Raw genomic sequence first — 24,609 nt, forward strand, 5'->3', positions numbered from 1 at the left:
GACAGTAGAAGAATTGATGCATTTGAGTTACAGTGTTGGAGAAGAATATTAAACGTACCATGGACTGTCAGCTGTTGTTTTTGTTAGGTGCCATCAAGTCTGTACTGACTCGCAGCAACCCTATGTACAACAGAATGAAACACTGCCCAGTCCTGGGCCAAACTCACAATTGTCGCCACACTTGAAAGCATTGATGCTGCCACTTTGCCAATTCACCTCATTGGGGGCCTTCCTCTTTTTCTCCCACTCTCTACTTTACCAAACATGATATCCTTCTCCAGTGACTGGTTCTCCTGACAATATGTCTGAAGTATGAGAGATGAAGTTTGGCCATCATGGCCTCCAAGGACCACTCTGGCTGTACTTCTTCCAATACCGACATGTTGGTTCTTTTGGCAGCCCATGGTACTTTCAGTATTCTCCTACAACTCCATAACTCAAATGCATCAATTCTTCTACAATCTTCCTTATTCATTGTCCAGCTTTCACATGCATATGAGGTTATTGAAAATATCTTGGCTTGGATCAGGTGCACCTTAGTCTTCAAACTGACATCTTTGTTCTTCAACACTTTCAAAAGGTCTTGTTCAGCAGATTTGTCTATTGCACTACATCATTTGATTTCTCGACTGCTACTTCCATGAGTGTTGATAGTTGATCCAAGAAGAATGAAGTCCTTGACAACTTCAATCTTTGCTCCATTGACAAGAATGTTGTTTATTGGTCCAATGGTGAGTCCCTCTTCACTTTTAGCAAGCAAGGTTGCATCATCTGCATATCACAGGTTATTAATGAGTGTTCCTCCAATCCTGATGACACATTTTTCTTCATGTAACCCAGTTTCTCGGATTATTTGTTCAGCATACAAGTTGAATAAGTATGGTGAAAGAATACAACCCTGTCGCACACCTTTCCTAAATTTAAACCATTCAGTGTTTCCATGTTCTGCTAGAACAACTGCCTCTTGGTTCATATATAGGTTCCTCATGAGCACTATTAAATGTTCTGGAATACATACACTTAACAATGTTGTCCATAGCTTGTCATGATTCACACAATTGAAAGCCTTTGCGTAGTCAGCAAAGTACAGGTAAACATCTTTTTGGTATTTTCTCTGCTTTCAGCCAAGATCCATCGGACATCAGCAATTATATTCCTCATTCCACGTCCTCTTCTATCTGGCTTGAACCTCTGGAAGTTCTCTGTCAATGTAAGTCTGTAGCTGTTTCTGTATTACCTTTAGTAAAACTTTACTTGCATGGGATATCAAAGATATTGTCTGATGATTTCTGCATTCCCTTGGGTCACCTGTCTTTAGAATGGGCACAAATACTGATCTCTTCCATTCAATTGGCCAGATAGTTGTCATTATTGAAAAATTTCAATTTGTATTCCATCAATTCCTGGTGCCTTATTCTTTACCAATTCCTTCAATGCACCTTGGACTTCTTCCTTCAGTATCATTGGTTCTTGATTGTATGCTGCCTCTTGAAACAGTTAAACATCATCCATTTCCTTTTGGTACAGTCACTCTGTGTTTTCCTTCCATCTTCTTTTAATGCTTTTTACATCATTCAATAATTTGCCCAAATAATCCTTCAATAATGAAAGCTAAGGCTTTAATTTTTTCTTTAGTTCCTTCAGCTTGAGAAATGCTGAGTATGTTCTCCCCTTTTGGTTTTCTAACTCCAGATCTTTACACATTTTGTTGTAATGTTTGACTTTGTCTTCTCAAGCTGATCTTTGAACTTTTCTGTTCAGCTCTTGGACCTCCTCATTTCATCTATTTGCTTTAGCATCTCTACACTGGAACGCAAGTTTCAGAGTCTCTTCTGACATCCATTTTGATCTTTTCCTTCTTTCTTGTCTTCTTTAATGACCTTTTTTTTTCTTCCTGTATGATATTCTTGATGTCATCCCTCAAGTCTTCTGGTCTTATGGACTGCCAGAAGGACAAACAAATCTGTGTTGGAAGAAGTACTACCAGAATGCTCCTTAGAAGACTTTGTTTTTCATTCTTTGGACATATTATCAAGAGGAATCAGTCCCTGGAGAAGGTTTTCATGCTGGTGAAGCTGAGGGTCAGTGAAAAAGATAGTGAGACCCCCATGAGATGGATTGGCATAGTGGCAGCAGCAATGGGCTCAAGCGTAGCAGCAGTTGTGAGGATAGCTAGCACAGGATCTGGTGGAATTTCACTCTGCTGAATATGATTCACTCTGCTGAAAGTGACTATGGGTCAGAACTGACATGACAACACTTAGTAACAACAGTAATTTCTTTTCATGTTCTCAGGTACTTAGGTTTCAACTGTTATTGACAGTTTGCATTCCACACAGAGGGAACGAAGAGACTATGAAGAGCTTTAATTAGGCTTTATGATGGTTTGCTTTTAAAAACTGGATCTATAAGTTCAAGTTCTGTCTCTACCTGTGTTTCAAAATAAGATATAAGTAAATTTGGAAGATCAATTGCCCTTTATATACGATATCTTTTTTATCTCCTGAAAATTGATGGCATTTAACTACATAAAGAAAGCAAGCTCTCCAAGAAGATGGGGGATGGAGAGTGGGGGAAGCTAGAGGGAATTTGTGGTGGCAATTTGATGATTCATCTGCTTTTTAAAAAGGCATTCCCTTTTACCATAAGTCTTAAATGATCTCCAAATATTGGCGGGCATATCATGGACACCTCTTCAACCTACTCATTTTTTTAAAATGTAGAATTGAGGCCACAAATGGAATTTCTATTGGAAACACTTAAATTTAAATACAGTGTTTTCTTTTGATTTTAAGCCAAAAATATGTAAGCTGAATTCTTAAGAGTTCGGACATGATTTATTATTCTTTTAATACTCAACACCTGAAAGGTATAGTTCAGTGGACATTCCAGTGACCTTCGTTTTTAAAGGTGTGAATGGAGAACTCAAGAGGAAAACTATAATTTGTATCAACACTTTAAAAATAGGTCATTTCCTTGGAAATATCAATGTTAATCTATATTTGAAATAGTATCTGATGCAGCTGTATTATGGAAAACTTTTCTCCCGGAAACCGCTAAGTGTCACGGTAATTGGTAATAGCTATTTGAATATTCCTTTATATGGGAACAGCAATGGATACACTGTATCTGACAAGGTCTCAGGGGTGTGAGGGTAGGAATAGTTTCAGAATGAATGATTGTGGTTAAATTGTTGAGGATTGTCAGGTCAAATTACTGCTTTAATTGTGATCAGTTCCAAGGATTAAATAATCCAGAAATAATGAGCCTTTATCTACGGATTGTGTCTTTAATTCTTGCTTTCTTTTGGGAAGCATGATACCCTATTCAATGACTATATTGAATTAACTTATCTGGAGCACATGGAGAAAGAAAGTGCTTATCTAACTAAAAACTTAAAATAAGAGTGAAATACATTATTGACAATATTAACAATTTAAAAGTCTGTAAGTGATATCAAACTTGTAATTTTCCATTCAAACTCGTGCTTCTCAAGACACAGACAGCACTCTTCTTTCAACAATACGGCAAATCACAGTATCCAAAAAAGAATGGTATCCCTAATAAAACCATGACTGTCAACTCAGTTCTGGCTCAGAGTGAGCCTATAGTGCACAGTAGAACCAGGCCATTTCTTGACATCCTCACAGAAGAAGCTTGCTGTATCTTTCTCCCACAGAGTGGCTGGGGAGTTCAGTCAGCTGACCTTTCTGTTAGTAGCCAAGTACTTAACCACCATGTCCCCAGGACTCTTTCTCTCTAGTTAAACTAGCTTCAAATATTTTCTAGATTTGTTATTACAAAATCAAGTGTTTTAGACCAATAGATACATTGCAGATAGGCTTAGTCACAAGTGGCCTATACATTATTACTATTGATTTGATGATAGATATATTACAAATTTCCTTGGTTCTTCTCCTGATGTCAACCAAGTCAATTTTTTTTTGATTATTGCTTTGATTATTCTGTTAATACTATTGAGAAAAGTCTGAGTGTGAGCTTCAGTTATTTCATATTGAAAGCATGTTTTAGGTTTATAATTTTCAAAGTTCATATAGGCAGACTGGATTAATGTGGGTGTGTTGAAATTTGTGTTTAGTTTGGGACCATCATTTGAACCATGTTTGGCTAACATTGTTGATATGAATCACAAATCAATCAATCGCTGATACTTCCTGTCTACATAGAAATATGTAATTTCATGCTTGCAGAGGCAGGGGCCAGGAACTATTTTGTTGAACCTATTAACTATTAAGAGGGGACTTGGAACAATCCAGAATTTCCTTATAATATTAAAAAATAATAATTAGAAATGTCAATAAGCATTGAAATGTGATTTACATATTTGGCTCATATTATCTGTCATAAACTGTGTTAATATCATTGCCATTTGATAAATACTTCAACTTTACCTAAGATGACCTGTTCTTTCTGTATCCAGAGCTCAAAGTCATCAGCAATTTAAAATCCTTTTTTCACAATTTCTACTCAGGTCCTTTCTAATAATACCTCCAGATGTTGCTGACAGCGATTGCGGCTTTCAAAAGTTGTATAATTTTGAAAATAGAAAGAAAAACCCCTTCAATGTGCTTCTTAAACTATCATGAAACGCCTCAGTCTGGGGTGACAAAGTCAAATACATATTTCTTTGTCTTTTACTGGCTATTACTTTTCTTTGGCCCTCACTTATCTTTATTTGGCCAGCATTCCTGAACTTTCTTAACTGCAAATCTGAATCCCATAGTGCTTATTCATTCTTCTGGATTTTTTTGTTTATAATGTTTTACCCTGAGCCTATTTTACCTGCTTTGAACTGAAAGCAATACATTCTTCCTATCAGATCATTTTCTTTGAGTTCATATTCCTAGTATTATTCATGCCTTTCTCTGTGGAATTCTGATCATATTTTCTGATGCTCCCCCCCCCCCCCTTTTATCCCCAACACTTTCGTTTTCCTTTGTCATTGGTGTTTACTGTATTCAGGCAGCATTGAATCTAACAATGAAGAAAGTTGTGTGGAAAGTAGAAGATAATCTGCTGGTGGTGTTTTAGGAAACTCCACAAGACCCTGTTGAAGCGTGTGGTATTGGAAGCTGTCTTAGATTCTTTGGGGAACCTGTTTAATTTTGTATCATTTAATATATTCTTCCTCCAGAGGAAAACCATATAGGCTATAGGACCATATATAAAAACAGCTGAAATATTTATTGTCATAAAGATGAGATGATGTTTTTTTACTTATGGATGGCATATCTTGGTAAGGAGATAGATCCCCCACCCCCGTGTCCTTAACCTCCGCCCCCTGCCAACTTTCCCCACTTAAGTGTTCTTGGTACCAAATAGAGACTTTGGCTGGGATGTAATAAATTCATGCCATGTCTCTTATTTGGGATAATAACTCTCATATCTTTGAAGGAATAGAAAATACTGTGTAGTGTTTAGGACTGTGCAGGACATGATTTCAGCAGTGCCATAAAAGTGAACATTCATTCTTTTATTCATTCTGTAAACATGCCCCGAGTTTCCTGTATGTGCTGGACTTGATAATAGGTAGGGAGATAGAAAAATATTTGAGATATTGGTCTTATTCTCAACAATCTCCTTGACAGATGGGAAAAAATAGGCGTGTATAAATGTAATACCATGCAGTGTGCCAAAAAACGAGATGCAGAAGTTGTCATGGGAACACGTTTCTGTCCACATACTCTCTTGAAAGACCCTGGAATATTTATCTAGGAGTTGTCCTATGCTACCTCTAGTCTGAAAAAGATAATTTAAGGTCTTTTAAATCCATGATTTCAGAGAGGATCTAAAGTCAGGCTGGCTGGGGATCTGTAAGACAATAGATGTATTTATTGCTGGTTTTGCTCGAGGCAATCACGGTCTATTGTGAACTCTGCCTCCGGTTCTGGGGCTCTGGCCCTTAGGCAAACCCTAACTTGGTTAGCTTTATTCTCAGGGTTTCTGGTTATCACACAAGTGATTTGATATTATGGAGTCCATGAATTGTTGTTATATGTGCTGTCAATCGTCATTCGTTTCCTACACATAGTAACCCTACATAGGGTTTCCACGGAGTGGCTGATGAATTTAGAATCTGTGAGGGTAGCTGGAAATTCTTCTTTTCCTCCCTTCTTTTCTTTGACCTCTTCAGTTAAGGTGACCTGTACTAGCTCTCACTGTGAGGCAGAACTTCTTATTAAAGATTCTCTAAGAAATGGGTTGGAAGTTTATAGATGCGCAGACAAATGGGATAGGCTAAATTTTTGTGTTCCAGAGAAAAACAATACCAAAATAAAATGAGATTCTCTCTGAGCTATTAGGGTGAGAATTAGATTACTTTTATGCACATCTTTCCATATTAACTCAAAAAGATAAGTATTTTGAAGTGTATACTGGCTAGAAAGATTGCTTGGAGACACCAAAGAGAGTTTCAATATGCAAGGAAGGCATTAAACCTACACTGAGGATTGGTTTTCCCAGGGTCCATAATTGCAAGAAAGAAACAATATTTGACTCTTGTATGTTCAGCTTTAGAGTCAAGAATGCTACCACTATTGTTTCAATTAACATGCATTTTATCCTAAATGTTATTAAACTACTATTAAGAATCTCAATTATGAACTCTAGCTTGACTGAAAATACTGTTCTGAGAAAGAGAAGACGGTAAATCTGCCTTCAGACTTGGCCTGCAGTCTGTGTTTTAAATTGTCAGAAAAAAACGATGGATTAGGTGAAGTCTGTTTTCAACTTCCTGACTCATTTTTTTCAGCTCTCAAGATTTACCTATTGTAGCTAACCAGCTCAGGGCTTCATACTTAGTTCCTAAATTGGATAATCTAAATTTGTTGTGGCAGACCCTATATACTTGTATTGGACCCAGGCAATGTGACTACACTTATGAGAAGGCTTTTGGAAACAATAGTGAAAGACATGGTAACCCACAGGCTGCTGTCTTTGTGATCTAGTCCTGTGACAACAGAAATACACAAGTGTATGGCTTAGCCAATAGAAATCTACTCTCTCTCACAGTTTGTTGTTGGTACTAAGTGCCATCGAGCCAATTTCGACTCAAAGCCACCCTATATATTTTTGTTGTGTACCATTAAGACTAGGTGCTCTGGTACTATAGTGGTTATGACTCGGGCTGCTAATCTCACGGTCAGCAGATTGAAACTACCAGCCGTTTGGCGGGAGAAAGATGAGGTTTTCTGCTCCCGTAAATATTTACAGCCTCAGAGACCCTGCACATGGTCGCTATGAGTCGGAATCGACTCCACGGCACATAACAACAACAACAACAACCATTTAGACAGTTTCAACTCATTGTTGTTGTTAGGTGCTTCTGAAAGTGATTTGTGGGTTTGAACTGATGACCTTTCTGTTATCAGTCCAGTGTTTATCCTACAGTGTCACACCAAGGCTCAGCGAGCCTGTAGGCTAAGTGCCAATAGTCTTAAGTGCTGGCAGGTCAGTTCTGGTTCCTAGCGACTCTGTATAGGGCTTCTGAGGAGCAGCTGGAGGGTTTGAACTGTTGATTTGGTGGTTCTCAGTCCAGTACTGATCATACAGAGCCACATCAGAAGTCACAGTGACCCCATATGTTGTTGTTGTGAAGTGCCGTCAAGTCGGTTCCGAGCCATAGTGGGTCTGTGTAGGGTTTCTGAGGAGCAGCTGGTGAGCTTGAACCACTGACCTTGCAGTTCAAACGGCTTTGCAGTCTGGCACATTAACCCACAGCGCTACACCAGGACTCTTGTATGGTGGTGGTGGTGGTGTGCTGTGGAGTCGGTTCCGACTCATAGCGACCCTGTACAGGGTTTCTGAGGCTGTAAATCTTTACAGGAGCAGAAAACCTCATCTTTCTCCCGCGGAAGAGCTGGTAGTTTCGAACTGCTGACCTTCCGGTTCACAGGCCAATTCGTAACCACTACGGTACCAGAGCTCCGGACTCCTGTATTGTTGTTGTTGTCAAGTGCCGTAGAGTCGATTCCGACCCATAGCGACCCTGTATAGGGTTTCCAAGGAGCAGCTGGTGAGCTTGAACCACCAACCTTGCAGTTCAAATGGCTTTGCAGTCTGGCGCACTAACCCACAGCACCACACCAGAACTCCTGTATGTTGTTGTTGTTAAGTGCCATCGAGTTGGTTCCGACCCATAGCACCCTGTAACAGGGTTTCCGAGGGTGTAAATCTTTACGGGAGTAGAAAGCCTTATCTTTCTCTCGCGGAGCAGCTGGTAGTTTCGAACCGCTGACCTTATGGTTCACAGCCCGATTCGTAACCACTACGCTACCAGAGCTCCTGTATAGGAAGCATCAAATCGAGGTTGCTAGCTCTAGACAAGGAGTCCTCCTGGTATGTCACTGTAGGGTAAGAACTGGACCCAAAGGCTGTTGTTGTTGAGTACCGTGGAGTTGGTTCCGACTCATAGTGACCCTGAACAGGGTTTCCGATCCGAGGCTGTAAATCTTTACGGGAGCAGAACATCTCATCTTTCTCCCACGGAACCGCCTGCTGGTCGTTTCGAACTGCCGACCTTCAAGTAAGCAGCCTGCTTCATAACCACAACGCTACCAGAGTTGGTTCAAACTCACCAGCCACTCCTTGGAAACCCTATCCAGGGTCGCTATGAGTTGGAACCAATTTCATGGCACTTAATAACAATTCTAGGAGAAGGCTTTCTTTCTCTGTTGATTTCTGAGAAAAGGCCTTGTTTCATTTCAACATCTGTGGCCTGGCGTTCCTTGGAGATCTCCTCAGTCTTCACCTGGGCCTACTAGGTTCTCAGCACAGGGACTTCGGGTCCAAAAGATATGCTCCACTTCTGGGGCTCTTCTTTCTTACTGATAGTTGATCTTTCTGATTTCTGCTCACTTGTTTAATCTCTTAACTTCGTGGGCTAAAGCAATGGGTCACTGTGGGATAATGCACTGGATCACAAAGGTCGGTTTGAGCTACAAGGTCAGAGGTTCAAACTCAGCAGCTGCTCCTTGGAAACCCTATCCAGGGTCACTGTGAGTTGGAACAACAACACAACAGCATATCTCAATAGAGAGTGACAAAAATACAACCTGACCCTGTTGATTGTGTCATATCTCATTGACATAGGATTTACAACACATGGTATAACAACATTAGAGCACCAAATGGAGAACAGTAATGTAATACAGGGCAGTACAGCCTAGTCATGTTGACACATGCATTTGGGGGCACAATTCAATCCATAAACACTGCTAATCAAAAAGTTGGAGGTTCAAGTCTACCTAGGATTATTTTAGAAGAAAGGCTTGGTGGTCTACTTCTGAAAAATTAGCCATTGAAAAGGTTAAAGAGTACCATTCTACACTGACAGATGGAGTCTCCATGAGTCAGAAATCATTGGACAGCAACTGGGTTAGAGATGAAAGAACACAGGCTGGGGAGGCAGAGTTAAGTTCACTCCACCACTTCCTAGACCTGGGCCATGAGGCAGACCATTTACTGTCTCTGACTCTCAATTTCCTCATCTGTAAAATGGAGGGAATAAGAGAAGAGGTTCACATATACTGAACACATTTTTTAATAAAGCAGACACTGGACTAACTACATAAATTACTTCTTAGGCTATCTGATATATAGGAACCTGAGACTTTTGTGAGGATGAAGAAGTTAGTTAAGGCCATACCACCAGTAAATATTGAGCAAAATTTCAAACCTAGGTCTGAATGTTGGGAAAGATTATGTTTGTATCTTTTGCTAAATACGTGTGCCCTCCTTTATTGGTATGTGGCATGGCACTGTGGACTAAAGCACTGGACAGAAAGGTCTGTTTAAACCACAAGGTCAGGGGTTCAAATTCACCAGTCATTCCTTAGAAAGCTTATACAGGCTCACTATGAGTTGGAACCCACTTGATGACACTTAACAAGAGAAACAACAAAAATAATTTCTTGTTATTGTAAAATATATATGTATGCAATATATTTCACATAGTACAAACACGTTTTCTTAAGAAATACTAGTTTCCTTTCCTCTGCCCCCTTTCCCAAGGCCCTCCGCTGATGGGAAAATCATCTTTGGCAGGCAAGATAGGGGAGCTATTTTTGGCTGGGTAAGCAGGGCTGGAGAAGAGAAGAACCGAGAGCTTTCTGCATCTCAAATCAAACCAGGCTGGCAGCTTCCAACTCTGTCTATACATAGGCCTATCTGGCCTTACTGGTTATATCTTTATTTAGAGTCTCGTGTCCCTTTTTGAACCTTGTAACCTAAGAACGAGTGAACAACTGGAGTACAATGTAAACGATTAATGGATTAAATTATATTTGCAGAAAAGTCTTATAGGAATTGGGGCTACTTAGTGTGGCCAACAGAAGGCTGGAGGATATAATTTCTTCAACTATGTGAAGGATTATATTATTGATTATGGAAACATGTTTTTCTCTAAAAGTGAGAGGTTGTACATGATGACATCCAAGTTATTCCAAAATGCAAAATTTCACATGTGTATAAAAATTAAGAAGGAAGGAGTTGAGATTAAAATAGAAATTTCAGAACCATGAGGATTTAAGGAGAGTGAACCTTTGATATTGATTTGGTATTACTCTCTTTCCTATGACTACATTCCGTCTACTTAGGGAGAAGGTAGGCATCAAGATTCTATGTCCCAAATACAGTTCTTTGAACTTTTCATTGATACAACAACAACAACAAAGAAACCCTTAAAATTTGTTTCCACATTAACAATATATTTTCTTTCATATAATATGAATACATATACTAAATAGCTTATTACAGAACTACTCGACAGCACTTAACAACAAAAATTCACAGAATAAGTTTTAGAGAAAATGGAATAAAACTATTGCTCTATAAAAAAACAATTTTTGATACAGGAAACAAGTGTAAATTGCTATAATTTGATGAACTTGACCTATACTTATGGATGTTGTTGTTGTTGTTGTTATGTGCCGTCGAGTCGGTTCCGACCCATAGCGACCCTGTACAGGGTTTCCGAGGGTGTAAATCTTTACTGGAGTAGAAAGCCTCATCTTTCTCCCGTGGAGCAGCTGGTAGTTTCGAACCGCTGACCTTAAGGTTCGCAGCCCGATTCGTAACCACTATGCTACCAGAGCGTATGGATGTAGTAGCTCAAAATACCAATAGCGAGGGAAGGAGTCTTCACATCAAGTATCAATGCTATCCCCTCTGTACACAGAGTAGATAGCGACGGGCAACCTAGAGATTGGCTACCTAAAATGAGGGGTCGATGAAGGCACAAAGTGGCTGGCTTACAAGTTTTCAAGAGGGAATTTAATTTAAGACCATGTGGGGGAAAACAGAGTCCCCACTGAATAATTTTCATCTTGTCTAGATGGGTCTGGTGAAAAGAGATGGGGATAAGATTCTTATGATTCAATAGTGAGTAATTGTTATCATGACTAATTGCAACTGTCACCACTGTAAAGGTAGAAGTTTTGTAACAAAAACTGGGGAGTAGTTAATTTTACAGTACAGAAACCAAGGACCTTAGGACCATCAAGGGAGAAGAGCATGAGAAGAAAGTGGTACTCTATCCAGAGAAGCAGTGACACCAGAGATGGAGGTAGAGATGAGGACATGGAGAGAGGGAGCAGCTGAGAACTCTGGACTCATGGAAAGAGAGGGACTGAGTGCTGGCAGCCAGGAGGCAAGCTTGCAGAGTGTGCCCTTTGGTTGTTTAAATTATTATACATTCCTGAGTGTTTTTGTGTACATCCCAACTCCTTCCCCCAAACAACAACAACAACAAAAACCCCAGAAAGAACGGAAGCAAATACTATTGAATCATGATGCACAGAGGAGATTGTATCACTGCAATGAAATGGTGGTATAAAGCTGATGTAAAATGTCACATGTAAAATATTACTCAGTTCACACAGTTAAAAAAAAAAAAAATGTATATATTAACACTATTGCTCTAGAAATATTGTTGGGTAAAACTGTAAGGTTAGTGCAATGCATCAAACTTGGGCAGTTAAGTGGCATCTGAAGGGCAGTGGTACCAAGTAAGACATCAGAGAAAAGGAACCGAATGAGGAAAAATGAAAAAGATGAGTGGATTAAAATATGTTTACAGAAAATTCCTATTATACTCATTAGCTTCAATTTTGCTTAAAAGACTGATGAAAAGTTCAGCTTTTGGAGCTAGCTGATCTTTGCACAACACTGTTATTTAGTTTTTTTTTTTTTTTTTCTGAAGACACCCTAAGGAGACTAAGAGAAGACTTTTACTGGGAGAACTTGTCTACAGCCATCCACGGATCACAGGAACATGTTTATCATGTTCTATTTGGAATACACTGATGTATCTGTGAACCGGAACCCATAGCAATTCTTTTTGACTTACCCTTATGTGTGCGTACATATACATACATACGTTGTTTTAGTTGTTAAGTGATGGAGTCAGTTCAGGCTCATAGTGACCCTGTATAGGGTTTCCAAGGAGTAGCTGGTGGGTTTGAACTCCATATCTATACATACAGATTGTTGTTAAGTTCTGTTGAGTCAATTCTGACCCATAGCGACCCTATATAAGGTTTCCAAGGAGTGACCGGAGAGCTTGAACCACTGGCCTTGTGGTTCAAATTGACTTTGCAGTCCAGTGCATTGACCTACACAGCACAAACTTAAAATTTTGATTTTATGAAGAGAGCCAGTTGTGCTTAGAGGAAGCTCCTCTGTCCTACCATGCCAGGTTTGCATTGAAAATCCCATAAATCCTGTGTGAAGGCATCATCAACACTGAATGTCCTAGCCCATTTCACCACTAGGTCTTATTATGTAGCACTCTTCTTCCTTTTAGCCTTTCTTTTGTCCTCTCCCCACCTTGCCTGGAACCCTATCGTCTGAGGGCACTCTAGGCTGTCTGCCTGCTGTAGGTTAGGAATGGAAAGACTGTGGACCTACACTCTAAATCTTGCCTGCTGCTTCTTTTGAGTGCTTTGAGCATGTTAAGTGGTTGAAAAAAAAAATCAAAAGAGGAATAGTATTTCATGATATTTTAAAGTTATGTGAAATTCTAATTTCAGTGCCCATAAATAAAGTTTTATTGGAACACATGTTTATGTATTATCTGTGCCTGGTTCTGCTTACAGCCACACATTTCAGTAGTTGTAAGTGAGAGTATATGGTCCAGAAAACATAAAATATTTTCTATCTGGCATTTTACAAAAAAAAAAAAAAAAGTTTTCAGATACCTGCTTTAGATCACAAGACAGTGAAGAGACTCTATTTTAGGATGAAGGTAAGATAAGGTATGAGGAATAAGCTGTAAGTATGCTGTAATTATGGTGGAAGAGGAGACAAAAAAGAATAGTTGAAGCCAGGCTCTTGACACTGATATTATGAGACAGAGAAGAAAAGGAGATGATTCAAGTGGAACGAAGAGACTTGCATTATGTCCAGGTCAGCAAAGGAAAAGAGATCAAGAAAGAGTGGGAACACAGGGGCCTCCGAGAGAGGAATCAGAGGTAAGACTCAGAACTGAGAGTCCATTCCTAATACTTGTGTTTCTTTTCCTTTCTACTTTAATCTCCCTAGAACCTATTGTTTCTACAATATTTAGAACAGTGCCTTGCACTCAATCGATATTGAGTCAAAGGATAAGTAATGAAAGGAATCTGAGCTGCTTTCTCATTTGTGGGGTCCAAACCTAAGACACACGGCCATCAAATCCATTCTAACTCATAGCGGCCATATAGTAGAGAGTAGAACTGCCTTGTATGGTCCCAACACTGTTCAGCTTTACAGAATTGCACTGTTGCCTCTTTCTTGGTGGAGAGGCTAACGGGTCCAAGTCGTTCTTTTGATTAGCATTTACATACTTTAACCACTGCATCAACAGTGTTGCTCATTTTTATGGTACCTTCCATGGCAAAATGGTGCATATTTAGTAAAGGTAGCTAATCTGAACATAAGTAATTCCATGGGAAAATGCCTTGGCAGGAAGAGAATAGTCTGGGCTTCTCTGACTCTCTAGAACTCTTGGGCCAGACTGTATAGGATGCTGTGATCCTGATGCAGGAATATGCTCAATTTCATTGGGCAAGACCTTGACATCCACATGATTAGCAAATTGTCAATGGAACTCATCTAAGTACAAGCAGCTCTCTGGCTTGCTGAATTTGCCCAAAGGAGTCCTGGTGTGGCGCTGTGGGTTAATGCACCAGATTGCAAAGCCTTTTGAACTGCAAGGTCTGCGGTTCAAGCTCACCAGCTGTTTTTTGGAAACCCTATACCGGGTCGCGATGGGTCAGAACCGACTCCATAGCACTTAACAACAACAACAACAACCAAACAATGTAGAGTCCTTGTTAGGCTGCTTTTCTTCCAGCATGTAAATTGCTTGATACAAGTTGTGGTGGTTGTTGTTAAATGCTGTCCAGTAGGTTCCGATTCATAGTGACCTTATACAGCGTTTCCAAGGAGTGGTTGTGTCTGGTGGGTTTGAACTGCCGACCTTGTGGTTAGCAGTTTACTGTTTATCCTACACCACTACAATTCCCTCAAATCATCAGACACTGATCAATTTTCAGCTGAAAGGATGACCAGACACAAGGTTAGTAGGAAAGGTTATATGCCATAAACTACTTCATGCCAGATATTGGAGTCATGCAGAAATTGGAGCCTATATAAATATCCTGGTGCTAGTCCATTTGGACACATGCCACAAAAAATAACCTAGAGTCATTCTGAAAAAGTGTCAATAAATCATCTATTTAACTTGACACTGCAATGTACCAATTTATTTCTTTTGCAAGCTTAAGTGCTCTTCAAAGCCAGACAGCTTTAAAGCCTTGTTTGAAATTTACCCTAAAGAACAAGAAAAATCCAAACCCCTTGCGGTGGAGTCAATTCTGATTCACAGAGACCTTAGTGTAGAACTGCCCACAGCGTTTCCAAGGCTGTCCTCTTTACAGAAACTACTTTCTTTACTGGAACAGCTAGTGCCTTCAAACTTCTAACCTTTTGGTTTTCTGGTGTGTCACTTCTGACTCCCAGTGAGACTGTGTAGGGTTCCTGAGGAGCGGTTGATGGGTTTGAACCTTTGTCCTTGTGGTCAGCAGTCCTAAAACTAGTTTAGATGAGAGATGAGGAGAGTGAGTTCAACTTCTCCTGGACTAAAGTAATTGCTAGGTCAATCTTTCCAATGCAATGTCTTTTAATTGTACTGCTTGATGGCAATTGTTTCCACTATATTATCTTTCCTACCTCCGCACGTGCTTTAGATGTTTGATTCCTCCTCCCCACTTGTCTCTTTTTCCTTCCTTATTTTTATATCCTTCCCTTTGTCTCCAACTACATTTTTCTATCTGAGTAGTGTGTAGCCTTTGGGTTCATTACTAAATCATGTTGTTGTTGCTGTTAAGTGCCTAAGTGCCGTCAAGTCGATTCCTACCCATAGAGACCCTGTATAGGGTTTCCAAGGAGCAGCTGGTGAGCTTGAACCACCGACCTTGCAGTTCAAATGTGTTAGTGATCCCCAAATGAAGAGATCAATGGTTAGTTTGTTATAACAGTATGTGGGGAAAACACATTCTGCATTTGAAGTATGGAATATTCTGGGTTTCACAAAACATTTCTTCATCAAAATCCCTTATGCTAATTCAGTTATTCCCTAAATTGAAGGGTCCACATATTGTGTTGAATACGTAGGCTTAGGAACGTTTCTGACTTCAGAACCTCTTTTGGTCGTAAGGACAATGACCTGGAGAGCTAATTCTGTGTTATGGATATCAATATCACAGCTCCATTTTCAGAGCCAGGAGAAGATGGGTCTGTGGTACAATACGCTAAAGACAAAATTCCAAGACAAAATTAACCAATACTGTTTATTCATAAAACTTGTGTCTAGAGAAATCTCTTTCATTTCTGCAGGGTTTCAAAGGTGCTAGAAAGAGAAATACATTGTTTAGAGTTAAAAGAGAAAATCCTGACACTATCTGATTGGAAAATGTTCTGTTAGGGTGGAATATTGAAATCAGGAGACACTGTCTCATTGGTTTTCTGGTATATTTTGGGGTCAGTTTGCTGTAAGGGGGAAAGCAAGCTGTTCATACACGTTTCTTAAGAAGTGCAAGTGTTCAATATTAAGGTTGGAAGCATCCAGTCAGTTTTTACTTTACTTTGCTAATGTCACATGTTATCTTGCCTGATTTTTTTTATTATTAACTAGTCTTGCATTCCTGATGTAAATCTATTAGAGCAAAATATTTTATTCTTTTCTTATACAGTCCGGATTTGACCTGCTAATGGTTTGTTAAGGCTTTTTGTGTGTATCCCATTGGTATTTAGTTTTGTTTCCTTATATTATTGTTAAGTTAATGTTGGCCACATAAGATGAGTTAGGAAGAATTCCCAAAGACTCTGGCTTCTGAAAGAGTTTGTATAACAGTGGTATCATTTCCATTGAAAAACAAACCCAATTTGTAAGTTTTTTAGTTTTCCTTAATAGAATTATTATTTTTTTCATTATTGATTCAATATCCTCAAGATATATTGGATTAGTCATATTTTTATTTCTTTTTGTTAAAATTGGTTTTGGAGTTTTTTGATTTTTCTGAAATATTTTTTCATTTCATCTAAGTTATCAAATGTATTGGCATTAAGTTATTTTCTGGTTCTCACAAAGCTGATAAGTGGTAAAAGAGTAACTCAATACAAGTTTTCTACTATCATACCCAATGCTTTAGTCTGTTTTCCTACTGTATGATAGAAATTGTTACTCAATAATTTTGGCAAATATTTGTTAAGCTTCTGCTATATAAAGGAAATGCAGATAACAAGAAGGACGATTTTTAGCTTCAAGAATCCTATAGGCAAGTAGAGAAGATCATCTTATAAATAGATTCTGTATTGTGAAACAAAGTGATAAAGGCTACCATAAATTGCATATTACTGAAGAAGTGATTAACTCTGGAAGCAAAAGAAGCAGAGCTTATCAAGATGTCAATATTTGCACTGGATCTTAAAGGAACTATAGCATTATCTCATGTGAAAGATGACGCCAGATGGTGAAAAAATGGCTGTATGAAGGTACTATATATACATCCATGTTCTCAAGGGAGAATGAGAAATCTGAGTCAATGGAAGTTCATTGGTTGGTTGGTTCTGAGACAGAGAGTTTTAAAATGTAGGTCAGATTTTGAAGAATATAGGCTTTTATGGTGGTGGTGGTGGTGATGGTGTGCTGTGGAGTCAGTTCCTACTCATAGTGACCTTGTATAGGGTTTCCGAGGCTATAAATCTTTACAGGAGCAGAAATCCTCATCTTTCTCCCATGAAACAGCTGGTAGTTTTGAACTGCTGACCTTGCGATTAGCAGCCCGAGTCATAACCATTACACTATGAGAGCTCCATACCTGCAAGTTAATATTTGGGCAGCCAGTGGAATTTCTTAAGTAGAGAAGTAACACAACCAAGATATAGAGGTTGGATAATACTGATAACCTTTCTCAAAAATAAGTTTAGAACCAATACTTCAGAATTAACTGGGGGATGCTTGTTAAAAATGAATTTCCTGAACCTAATTACAGCTCTGTTACTAGAGTAGACTCATTGGGAGGAGGTTTTAGAATGTACATTTTACGTCTTTCATTCCATTCTGATGCAAACTTAGCTTTGAAGGCAAACCAGAGGAGAACTTTTGTTTTCAAATTAGTCTCTAGCCCAGGTTTTCCTGGAGTTCCTGCAAATAAATCATTTCTTTTGAGTTGTTTATATAGAACATCCACATGTGATTTTATTTTACTTTTTCTTGAGATCTAAAGATGAGGCATTCTGCTCCCGTAAAGATTTACAGCCTGGGAAACCCTGTGCAGGGTCGCTATGAGTCGGAACCGACTCCACGGCACTTAACAACAACAACAACAACAATAAGGTTTCTTTTATCTGAAAGTTCTGTAAATAAATTATTGTCTGTTTGTACTTTATGGTTTTCTTTATGGTTGTTGTTGAAACTGGATCTCTTGTTCTATCTTTTCAGTCTTATGCATTTATTTTACTTTGCTCCTATACCTGGGTTGAGTCTAGGCGATACTGGTATATATGTCAGTCTCAGGTTATTGTCTCCTGTTGTCGGTTCTCCATCCAAAGAACTCTAACATTTAGTATTGTTTTGTAAGGTTGGTCTGGTTTACAAACCCTTGATATCTGTTTGTGGTGAAATAACCTAGTTTCACTGACTTATTTGATGGACAGTTTTTCTGGTTATATGATTCTTAGTTGACATTTTTTTTTCTTTTTTCTTTCAGTGTTTTATATATGCCATTCCATTGTCTTTTTGCCTGCATGGTTTCTGAGAAATCAGAGCTTGGTCTTATTAGTTCTCCTCTATAGGTAACTGCTTTCAGAATTCTTTCCTTGTCTTTGGTTTCATAAAGTTGGATTGTAATATGTCTTGGTGGTTTTCTTTTGGGGTCTCTCCTGTTTGATATTTGTTCAAGTTCTTGAATTGCTATCTTCTCATCTTTCATGTGAGGAAAGTTTTCTTCCAGCAACTCTTGGACACTATTCTATGTGGTTTTTTATTTGTTTCGTACTGTTCTGGAATTCCTATCACATATAAGTTATTCCTTTTGATTCCCACATAAGTCTTAAGCTTTCTTTTTCTTTTTCCTGATTATTCCTTTAGCAGATGAATATTGAGAGATTTGAGACATTTTTCTTCAATCTCAGTAATTTAGCTTTCTATTGATTCAATTCTATTTGTTTGCCCTTTCAGTGTATTATCTATTTCTGAAGTTTTAGTGTTAATGTTTTGGTTTTCTGATTGCTGTTTTTGTATGCTTCCCATTTTTTCATTTATTTTGCCATTTTGTTTCCTGAGATTTTCCATAGTTTTGATTGATTTCATCTGTAGTGATCTTGATCTTTCTCACAATTCATTAAAGCTGCCTAATTAACATTCTTTTAAATTCCTTATCAGTCAGTTCCAATACCATTTCTGGTGCCATATTTTCTGACTCTATATTTTGTTGACTTCCTTGGGGTACTCTTTGTGTAAGCTGAAATTGTTTTCTCTGAGACATCGTGGTGTCGTATTTATATTTAGTTTATGACTATATATTGGTGTTTTCTCAAGCACTCACCACGTGTCTCCTGGCGACTGTGGTAGAGACAGGAAGTGGGCACACACAGTTAGTTCGCTGTTCACTGTTTGTGTAGCATAGCTTTGGGAGGGTTCCTGTGCCTCCACAAGCAGGAATACTGTGCCTGGATCCTGATCCCAAGCAGATCAGAGACTGTGTAGGAGGCGGAGCCATTGGCCAATGAATTGGCAAGGCCACTACAACCAATAGGGCACTGGAACAAAGGGGAATTGCGTCATCACTGTAGCATCAATTGCTCGTAGAAATGCAGTATGACTGAGCTATCAGTCCCGTTCACAGCCTGGCTAGTTTTCTTTCTTTGATTGCTCTGTTCGGTTTCTTTTCCCAGTCGGCGCTCAGTCCATTTCTCTGTCCTATCGCTGATGCTCAGGGTTCCAGGATCACCGCCTGGATCTGCTTCACTTGGTCTCCCAAGTCTCTGTTGTAGAAGGTTAGCTCAGTCTGTCTGCTTACTCCACCACCTTGCCCCAGACTCACATAATTGTATTTTAGTAAGAAGTATCTATAGCTAAAAATAGTTTGTAGAACATGGGACTAGAGGTGGGAAAGCCAGTGCTGAGTAAACTATCTGGAAATTTGCGTGGTGATTTTTAAGTGACTGTGAGGAGTGCTGGGGGGAAATGGAGAAGACAGGAAGAATCCAAACATGATTTCTAAGGTAAAATCAACAGAACTGGTACACTGGCTGTGGAGAGACAAAGCAGAGAGAGCTAGGTTTACTCCTAGTAGCTATGGGTTCCTATAGTTATGCATCTTTTCCACTTTTTGAATCCTGTTCTATCAGATAAAAGACCCCAAATTCAAAAGTATTGTATGAAGACCATTTTGTTAAGTCTTAAACAGGGTAAAGACAGAAAGATAATCATCCAGATGAGGGAGACCATCCTCAGGAGGTCATAATGATGTCCACAGCATTCACAGCCATATTGTTAAGTATGCAACATGAAAAACAAAGTTCATCACCAAGTCATGAATAGGCAGCAGATCAACTCATCACTGTCCATAGTAGGACCACAGGAGCACAAAGGACCCCTGATTGGGATACATACACTATTTTGGATTAGGAAAGTTTACGGGATTGGTTCTGTCGTGGTCAGGACTGGACTCATCATTATGCAGTCCAGGTGACCTAATTGCCATTAAAAGCCTGCCCAGGAAAGTCACTGAGGGTGAGACTGGCCCTCGGGGACCGGCTGGGGGGGAGTAGTAGTACTCCACTTTGAAACACACTCTGCCTAAGGGCAAAGCTTTTTACAAGTCTAGTTAATGCTCAGAATGAGCCTGAATTTATGTCAAGACTCAAAACGAAGTTAGGGCTTTCACTGTAAACCATAGCCTTCAGCAAACCAAGTATTTAGGATTTAAACTGGAACACACTGTCAGTCCAACAGTGATAGGGGAAAATCACTAAGTATGGGAGGTCTTCAAAAGGTTCATGAAAAATTGGAATGAAAATGGAATTTTTCTAGGGACTTTTTTAAGCCCCCTTGTAAACTATGAGATTCTCGTCTATTTTTTAAGTAGTTCATTTACTTTGCATAAGCCACTTGCTTACTGGGATAATCCTTAAACTTATTTTTCATGCATTTTTCACCTCTTCTTTCTTTCAGGAACTTAGGTTTGCTTTAAAAATAAATGTCCCCCCATCTAGAGAATGGGTAGACAGGAGCTGGCCAATCCTGTTGTTAATAATGACACCGTGCCAGAATGTCTCCTCTTTTCTGGGACAGTGAGCTAAATTTACTGCTCTGTTCTTGAGCAGAAAGAATTCCCAATCAAAATAAAAAAACAACAAAACCAAGAGTTCAAAATAAATAATTTTAATATGCTTGGAAAGGAGACTGTTTTCATGATCTTAAAATCTTTCTGGTTTATTTTGTTTGTTTGTCTCCTTTAAAAAGCAAGTTTAGTAGTTCGACCTGCTGACCCAAAGAAAGCAAGCTGGACCCTTATTGCTTTGGTTCACTTACTGCCAAAAGTTTCTCAAACAGCTCCAATAGGATAAAAACAGGATCAGGATAACTTGCACTATCGAATTACGACAAATAAGCAACCCCTCTAGAAAACTGGTAGGTCAAGTAGCTGCTAACCTGTTTGAACAGGTGAAGAAACACAAGATACATCAAGCTTTATTAATGCTGAAGTAAGTAAATGGGCTTATTTCATTTGCTCTAGTGAAATCAATCTCCAGAGCCAATGGCAAAGACACCCCACTCCTTTAAAATCTTTGTTTCAAATGGGGAAAAAAAATCTGTTATTGTATCCTTCACAAAATATCGCTTAAATAGTATCACTGATTAAATCTATTATTAAGTTATTGTGTAATGGGGATACTGACCACTGCCTGTCTGTCAGTTTGTCAAGCTGTCATGGTTTATTTGTTGCTATGATGCTGGATGCTATATTATTGGCATTTCAAATAGCAGGGACACCCATGGTGGACAGGGTCAGTGGAGCTTCCAGACTAAGAGACTAGGAAGAAAGGTTGTTATCTACTGTTGACAATTTGTCAGTGAAAACCCTATGAGTCACAACAGAGTGTTCTGTGATATCATAATGGAAGATGAGTCCCATAGGGTATAAGGCACTACACAGCAGCTGTAACAAAAGGCTCAGACATACCAAACATCATGAAGATTATGCAGCACTGGGCAATGTTTTGTTCTTTTATACATAGTCGGGCTTATTCAATGATCACTAACATCACTGGCAGGACTGAAAAGATAGTAGCCACCTCCCACTTATGTTATTTCAGATTAATTGAAATGTACCAAGTTAAGGTCTTTGAATATAGAGACCATCAAACATTACATCCTACCACATCACAGAAACAGGATTTAGACAAATGAGCTCTAGTGAATGAATTCACCTGAAGAGGAAGACCTGATTCTCTTTCCTTGTACAGATCTGCTCTTGTAATAACCCTGGACTTAGCTCATCCATGAAGTGGCAAAGATACTACAAATGATCTAAGATAAAAAATACAGGCTGTACAACATTGAACAAATTTTGTTGCTGTTGTTGTTTTTTATGTTTGTTAGGTTCCAAGTGACCAAGACGATGATGTAAAAGTTTTGTTCTTGTTCCAATCTGAAGACAGATTCAGTATTGCTTGGGAAGTCATATTTCTCCACACCTGCAGTCTTTGTAGTTCCTTAGTCTTTCTTTTTTTCACCGAATTTATGGAAAGTTGAATTAGAGCAATAATGATTGCCAAGACTTGTAATATAAAGTACTTTCATAAACCTCTACTTTCGGGGTCTTCAGATAACACGGTAAATAGATCGTTGTTTTCTGGTGTATAATGTAGATACCAGGGCTCAGAGAGATGATCACTTGTGAACAAGCACCTAGTACTGAGTTGAAGGCTTCCATTTTCTCCATTATAATATGAACTGTATTTCTTCTATGCATCTATTCAGATTGAAGCTATAGGTGACTATGACATGTATCTTCTACATTGGGACACCTTTGTGAGTAAGAAGAGGTGGAAATAATAAATGTGTCAGGACGACAGAGGTTAAGTAGGGCTGGTGGAGCAAATAGGAACATGAGTCCTTCTTGACAGAACCCAAGTTTCATGAGACCCCCTGATGAGCCCCATTTGTAGGTCACTCTCAGCAGATAAAAATAAGATTTTAAAACTGAACCATCCAGAAAAGAGAACAGAAATAAAAAGAATATTGACTTTTAGGCAGAGGGCAAAAGAGCATAAGCTTGTATTTGATTTTGATGCTCAAATGGCATTCTGTCTCCTTTAAAGGAGACATTCTACATTTTTTCTCCCTTGGATTCTGTGCGATATAATTTGAGTCCATTTTGATAATGTATATAAAAGGAAAGACCTGGTCTCCTAATTAAGACTCTCTGGTAGAGTAGTGGTTATGAGTTGGGCTGCTAACCTCAAGGTCAGCAGTTTGAAACAACTAGCTGTTCTACAGGAGAAAGATGAGGTTTTCTACTCCTGTAAAGATTTAGTCTTGGAAACCCTATGCAAGGTTGTTATGAGTCAAAACCGACTCCATGGCACACCCTCACCATCACCACCACCACCAGTCTCCTAATTATATGTTAAGGAGATGATTAAAACACCAATATGGCTTAATACAAGTTTAGTAAACAGAATTTTCAAGGAAGCCTAGTGTTATTTAACCAATATGCAAAATTCTAGGGGACCCACAGCGACCTTTAAAGATTAAAGGCTGATGCATCTATTGTTTTCGATTTTTTCTTTTCCTTCCTTATAATAGGCCAGGGAAATACATAGGATCCGTAGTAACACAACAGAATGTATAAGGATGATGAAAGATTTCTCTAGAATTATTTTCATTATTGAAGGAATGAAAAGCAAAAAGGAATTTCAATGGCCTATGGAGTCCTGGTGTGACTCTGTGGGTTAATGTGCCAGACTGCAAAGCCATTTGAACTGCAAGGTCAGTGGTTCAAGCTTATCAGCTGCTCCTTGGTAACCCTATACAAGGTGTCTATGGGTCAAAACTGACTTGACGGCACCGCCCCAACAACATAGATGCTATGAAAGGCTTTTATTTATTTATTTTATTCTTTCCCTTCCTGCCATCTTCCTTCTTTATTTTTCCCAAACCCTTTTCTCTGTATTTTACTGTCTTCCTCCTTTTCATGATATTTGCCCCTTTCTCTTCTCAAGTCTAGTCATGTCCTTTTTATTTTCACAGGACTACAAAACATACTCACTAATCAATGTTTTGTTTTTGGTGAAAGTAAGCCACTGACTAGTTGGCCAACCTTTCAAGGAATGCCTTCCTAGTCCTGATGTTTTTATCATCTTCCCTAACAAGATGGACAGAGCAAATCCTGCACAGCACTTTGTTGGTTCTCCTGCTATCACTAACATGCCAATACAATGAAGAACCAGGAAGTGTTGTCCAACAATTACTGTGCACTTCAACAAGGGACCTCCTAAGCCAGTAAAACTTGCTACGATTTCCAAGCTATTAGACAATTTCTAACCCATTCCTGTCAAGTCCATGCCAGCTTATAGTGACCCTATCAAACAAAGCAGAACAACCTTATAGGGTTTCCAAGACTGTATGTAATCTTTATGGGGAATGCCTGTCAGACCTTTCTCCCAGTGGTAGGTTTGATGCACTGACCTTTTGGTTAGAAGCTGAGTGCTTTAAGCACTGTGCTACCAGGCTGTTGGACAATTTCTAACATTTATATAAATAGAATGTTTTCTCAGCCATTCTAGGATGTTGACTGTGGAGAGGAAGTATTGGTTTCTAAATTTAAAAGCCTGAAAAAAAGGAAGGAAAGGAAGAAAGAAAGGCAAGAGAAAAGCACTGAGAATGCAGGTATTCATCACTCTCCATTCTTGCTGTGTTTTGGGAATCGGATGCTATGTGAGCTGGATGTAGTATAAACATCACACTGAAATCTGATTGGAGCCTGCTTCCAGTTGTCGTCTTTTCTGCTGTAGCCATCGCTAGTGCTGAAGCTG

Source organism: Chrysochloris asiatica, unplaced genomic scaffold (genome assembly GCF_000296735.1).
Source record: "Chrysochloris asiatica unplaced genomic scaffold, ChrAsi1.0 scaffold00065, whole genome shotgun sequence".
NCBI classification, from domain to species: Eukaryota; Metazoa; Chordata; class Mammalia; order Afrosoricida; family Chrysochloridae; genus Chrysochloris; species Chrysochloris asiatica.